We start from the raw sequence: 6,481 nt of genomic DNA, 5'->3' as shown, positions 1-6,481 counted from the left end.
ACCCACTCCAGTGTTCTTGCCTGGAGAATCCCAGGGACAGGGGAGCCTGGTGGGCTGCCGTCTATGGGGTCACACAGAGTCGAACACGACTGAAGCGACTTAGCAGCATAGTCAACATGATAGGACAAAAGTTACTATAATAGAAAATGGGAACAAAACAGTGGTCCCTCCTACCACAGTCTGCAACCTCTCTCTGTAATGATCTGCTTGGCTCCCTGCCCAGGTATTCCTCTGTGCCACATAACTACAGGCACTTTACTCATTCATTCATTCATTTAATTTTCCATTCAACAATTTTTACCAATCACCAGCTATGTACTAGGCACTGGGGTAACAGGTACTGGGGGTCTAATCAAATGAAAAAAAATCCTAGTCCCTGTTCCCCTGAAGCTTGCAGTCTGCTGGACCAGACAGACATTTAAAAGTTATACAAATAAACATATACTTATAATGTGTGATCAGTGCTGTAAGGAAACAACCAAAGTACGGTTGATTCTCATTATTCACAGTAGTTACACTCTGTGAACTGTTGCTGCTAACACGAAATTAGTGAATCCTGAATCACTGCTCCCAGCGAAATGCAGACTTAAGTTCCTGTGATCAGTTGATCAGTATATAGCTTTGTTTTATGTGTGCCTCTGTTTAAAGATTATTTATTTAATATAAATTGTTGGTTCATTAATATTGAACTCATGACCAGCATCATTGTAACTCAAGCCTGAATAAAGCTTATCAAACACACATAATTTTTCTGTAAGATATCACAGTCTTGTGCTTAGGAACAGTAGACAGAACTTCAGCACTATGCATGAAGGCCATTTTAAATAGCAAAATCACCAAAAAAAAAAAAAAAAAAAAAAAGCACGTAAGGGGGAGAAAATATGGCAGTAAATATTGGGTTGGCTGAAAAGTTCATTTGGGTCTTTTCATAAGATGATTGCAAAATGGACTCTTGTTTACATTATGAGAGCTGAAACAAGAAGACAGAGTATTGTTCTGTTCAACCTCAACTGGGAATACATACCTTGGACAACTCAAAATTTTCACTGCTCTGTGCCTGTTCATGAATGATTTCCAAAGTGCCATGAATATTTAAAAAATTTTAAATTCCATGCATCTCACCCACCTATGGCTGATTCATGTTGAGGTTTGACAGAAAACAGCAAAATTCTGTAAAGCAATTATCCTTCAATAAAAAATTTTAGATTCAATTTACTTATATTTAAAAAAATTCACCCATTTCTCCTACCCTCACCCCACCTCTTGCAATCACCATCTGTTTTCTGTATCTATGAGATTTTTTTTAAGATTCCACATGTAAGAGAGATCATATGTTATGTGTCTTTCTTTGTTTGACTTATCTCAGTTAGCATAATGCCCTCAAAGTCCATCCATATTGTAGAAAATGGCAAGATTTCATTCTTTCTTATGGTTGAATAATATTCTGTTCTATATATAGACACACACTTTCTTTATCCATTCATCCACTGATAGACACTTAGGTTGTTTCCATATCTTGGCTATTGTAAATACTGCTGCCATGAACATGGGGGTGCAAATATCTTTTATTATTTTTTTTTAAAATCAATTGCTGTTATTATGTGACTGTGAAATATCAACTCTACTGCCTCAAATAAAGAACCAATAATTACTTTTATAACACTAAAGTCATTTGTAAACACAATATCTTTCTTGCGTTTATGACTAATCCATTTTAAACAAATGCCAATCTTAAAAACACAACTCCAGAATAAGTGCAGTTACACTGAGTGCAGATAAGAAAGTAAGGAGCTCATTGGCTATGCTACACCAAATGGATGAAAAGTAAAATTGATTTTATACTGGAGGTCTATATAAATAAATTAAAAAATCCTTTTTCCCCTGTATGTATGCTTAGATTACTTGTACAAATAACTGAATATTCCATTTCATTCACTTCAATGGGATGAACTCTTTAGAAAAAGAATGAAAAATGATTTGATAATCAGCTCCCAAGTTTTATGCTTTTTTGTTATGTTTCCATCAATTTCCTGACATAGTTGGCATAAGCAGGAAAATCTTCTCAGTAAATCAAGCAATTGAAGACTCAAGTAAAGCCTCAAAGTTGTTGAAGAACTCTGGCAAGTCACGTATATCCCATGTTGCTTTTGGTTTCCCACCTCTTCTTTGCGTCAAATCTCCAGGCAAGTTTTTTTTTTTTTTCACAAAAGCTGTGAATTTTCAGCATCCTTTTTGGCTTTTACAAAGTTGTGGCAGGCAATTGCTTTGGCAATTTTTACACCAAGCTCTAGAGTAGCTAGCTGGTTGTTGAGTTTCTCGGCCTTCTCAATGTTCCACGCTTCCACAACCTGGTCTATGCTCTTTTCAAGGCCCAAAGTTTCAACTTTATTTCAACAGTGGAGGTCAAACCTCTCATTGACTCCAAAAGACTAAGTCCCTTCCACTGGATTTCACTTGAAGACTGTTCATTACGAGACTCTTCTTCATTCTTTAATTTGCTTTTCTGGAGTGTTTTCTTTTTTTCTTTCCTGATCTTTAAGTTGAGGTTTTTCTGTTCAGAATGCATTTTATGCAATTCTTGAAATTTATTCCACTATTTAAGGGAATTCCAGAGGGACACTTTTCATGTGCATTTACATTTGCCTTTGCTTCAGTGTTTGGTCCATCTGTAGGAATATCTTAGATCTCTGTCTTTGTAAAGATCTCATCTTCTTTACCCTAAGTTAAGTTCAGAGCTGTCTTATACGATCTCATCATCAGAATTCAACTCAACATCAATCTCACTTAGGTCAGGAGGCAGCAGACAACTCTATATCTTAAGACCTTGCAGATATCTTTTAAATTACGGTTTTCAAATAAATATCCAAACTGAAATTGCTGGATCATATGGTAGCTCTATTTTTAATATTTTGAAGAAACTCCATACTGTTTTTTTTTTTGTAGTGGTTGCACCAATTTACATTCCCACCAGCAAGTGCACATGGGTTTCCTTTTATCCAGATCCTTGCTAACATTGCTATTTCTTCTTTTTGATAATAGTCATTCCAAAAGGTGTGAAGTGATATCTCATTGTGACTTTGATTAACATTTCCTTGATCATTAATGGTGTAGAACATCTTTTCATGAACTTGTTGGCCATCTGTTTGCTTTTTTGGAAAAATGCCTACTTAGAACTTCTGTCTATTTCTTAATCAGTTTTTAAAAATATTGAGTTGTATGAGTTTTAAAATGTGTTTTGGATATTAGCCCCCTTGTCAGATATATGATTTGCAATTATTTTCTACCATTCAGTAGGTTGCCTTTTCATTTTGTTGATGGTCTCCCTTGCTATTCAGAAACCTTTTAGTCTGTAAGCCACGTGGTACAGCCAAAAAAAAATATCACTCAGGATTCTAACTATCATCTTGCTGAAGTGTTGTAATCTTTTCGCTGGTGGAGGAGCTTGCCTCCATGTTGATGGTTAATGATTGATCAGAGTGGTGGTTGGGGCTGATGGCTGATGGTTGGGGTGCCTGTGGCAATTTCTTAAAATAAGACAACAATAAACTTCACTGCATCAACTGACTCTTCCTTTCATGAAAGATTTCTGTGTGTCATGTAATGCTATTTGATAGCATTTTACTCATGGTAGAACTTCTTTCAAAATTAGAGTCAATTCTCTCAAACCTTGCCTTGGATTTATCAACTAAGTTTATGTAATTTTCTAAACCACCTGTTGTCATTTCCACAGTCTTCACCAGGAACAGATTTCATCTCAAGAAACCACTTTCTGGTCATCCATGAGAAGCAACTCCTCATCTATTAAAGTTTAATCATGAGATTGCAGCAATTCAATCACATCCTCAGACTCCACTTCTTTTTAATTGAGGGAAAATTGCTTTACAATATTGTACTTGTTTCTGCCATACAACAATGCAAATCAGTAAGAAATATACTTATATCAGGCTGCATTTCTAATTCTAGTTCTTTTGCTATTTCCACTGCAGTTGATGTGACTTCCTCCACTGAAGACTTGAACCCTCAAAGTTGTCCATGAAGGTTGGAATCAACTTCTTCCCAACTCCTGTTAATGTTGATATTTTTATGCCTTCCCATGACTCATGAATGTTCTTAATGGTACCTAGAATAATAAATCCTTTCCAGGAAGTTTTCAATTGACTGCCCAGATCCACCAGAGGAATCACTATCTATGGCATCTGTAGCCTTACAAAATGTACTTCTCAAATAATAAGACTTAACAGTTGAAATGACTCCTTGATCCATGGGTTGCAGAATGGATGATGCGTTAGCAATTTAAAAACAACATTTATTGTTTGTAGACTTTTTGATGATGAACATTCTGACTGTGATATCTCACTGTAGTTTTGATTTGCATTTCTCTAATGAGTAACATTGAGCATCTTTTCATGTGTTTGTTAGCCATCTGTATGTCTTTTTTGGAGAAATGTCTGTTTAGGTCTTTTTTGCACTTTTTGATTGGGTTGTTTGTTTTTCTGATATTGACTGGTATGAGCTGCTTGTATATTTTGGAAATTAATCCTTTGTCACTTGTTATTTCATTTGCTATTACCTTTTCCCATTCTGAGGACTGCCTTTTCACCTTATTTCTAGTTTCTTTTGCTGTGCAAAAGATTTTAAGTTTAATTAGATACCACTTGTTTATTTTTGTTTTTATTTCCATTACTCTAGGAGGTGGGTCATAGAGGATCTTGTTGTGATTTATGTTACAGAGCATTCTGCCTGTATTTTCCTCTAAGAGTTTTATAGATTCTGGTCTTACATTTAGGTCTTTAATCCATTTTGAGTTTATCTTTGTGTATGGTGATAGGAAGTGTTCTAATTTCATTCTTTTACATGTACCTGCCCAGTTTTCCCAGCACCACTTATTGAAGAAGCTGTCTTTGCTCCATTGTATATTCTTGCCTTCTTTGTCAAAAATAAGGTAGCAATAGGTGTGGGGTTTATCTCTGGGCTTTCTATCTTGTTCCACTGGTCTATATTTCTGTTTTTAAAACACATTTCTCCAAAGAAGACATACAGATGCCTAACAAATACATGAAAAGATGTTCAACATCACTCATTGTTAGAGAAATGCAAATCAAAACTACAATAAGATATCACCTCACACTGGTCAGAATGGCCATCATCAAAAAGTCTACAAACATAAACATTGGAGAAGATGTGGAGAAAAGGGAACCCTCTTGCATTGTTGGTAGGAATGTGAATTGATACAGCCAATATAGAAGACAGTATGGAGATTCCTTTAAAAAACTAGGAGTAAAACCACCATCAGTTCAGTCAGTTCAGTCAGTTCAGTCGCTCAGTCGTGTCCGACTCTTTGCGGCCCCATGAATCGCAGCACACCTGGCCTCCCTGTCCATCACCAACTCTTGGAGTTTACCCAAACTCATGTGCATTGAGTGGGTGATTCCATCCAGCCATGTCATCCTCTGCCATCCTCTTCTCCTCCTGCCCCCAATCCCTCCCAGCATCAGAGTCTTTTCCAATGAGTCAACTCTTCGCATCAGGTGGCCAAGGTATTGGAGTTTCAGCTTTAGCATCAGTCCTTCCAATGAAAACCCAGGACTGATCTCCTTTAGAATGGACTGGTTGGATCTCCTTGTAGTCCAAGGGACACTCAAGAGTCTTCTCCAACACCACAGTTCAAAAGCATCAGTTCTTTGGTGCTCAGCTTTCTTCACAGTCCAAATCTCGCATCCATACATGACTACTGGAAAAATCATAGCCTTGGCTAGACGGACCTTTGTTGGCAAAGTAATGTCTCTGCTTCTGAATATGCTATCAGGTTGGTCATAACTTTTCTTCCAAGGAGTAAGCGTCTTTTATTTTCACGGCTACAATCAACTCTGCAGTGATTTTGAAGCCCAAAAAAGTAAAGTCTGACACTGTTTCCACTGTTTCCCCATCTATTTCCCATGAAGTGATGGGGCCAGATGCCACAATCTTAGTTTTCTGAATGTTGAGCTTTAAGCCAACATTTTCACTCTCCACTTTCACTTTCATCAAGAGGCTTTTTAGTTCCTCTTCACTTTCTGCCATAAGGGTGCTGTCATCTGCATATCTGAGGTTATTGATATTCTCCCGGAAATCTTGATTCCAGCTTGTGCTTCTTCCAGCCCAGCGTTTCTCATGATGTATTCTGCATATAAGTTAAATAAGCAAGGTGACAATATACAGACTTGACGTACTCCTTTTCCTATTTGGAACCAGTCTGTTGTTCCATGTCCAGTTCTAACTGTTACTTTCTGACCTGCATGCAGGTTTCTCAAGAGGCAGGTCAGGTGGTCTGGTATTCCCATCTCTTTCAGGATTTTCCACAGTTTATTGTGATCCACACAGTCAAAGGCTTTGGCATAGTCAATAAAGCAGAAATAGATGTTTTTCTGGGACTCTTTTGCTTTTTCCATGATCCAGTGGATGTTGGCAATTTGGTCTCTTGTTCCTCTGCCTTTTCTAAAAC

At 37.2% G+C, this 6,481-nt stretch overlaps 1 pseudogene; it reads right to left on the bottom strand.

Annotated features, from left to right (window-relative positions):
* Nucleotides 1-1,912: 1,912 nt before the first annotated feature.
* LOC147340659 (protein FAM204A pseudogene) lies at nucleotides 1,913-3,452 on the bottom strand (annotated as a pseudogene).
* Nucleotides 3,453-6,481: the final 3,029 nt, after the last annotated feature.

This window comes from Bos grunniens, chromosome X (assembly GCF_055505025.1).
Source record: "Bos grunniens cultivar Pamir isolate PY7600 chromosome X, Bosgru_T2T1.0, whole genome shotgun sequence".
In the NCBI taxonomy this organism is placed as follows: Eukaryota; Metazoa; Chordata; class Mammalia; order Artiodactyla; family Bovidae; genus Bos; species Bos grunniens.
This window is presented reverse-complemented; position numbering and strand designations above follow the sequence as displayed.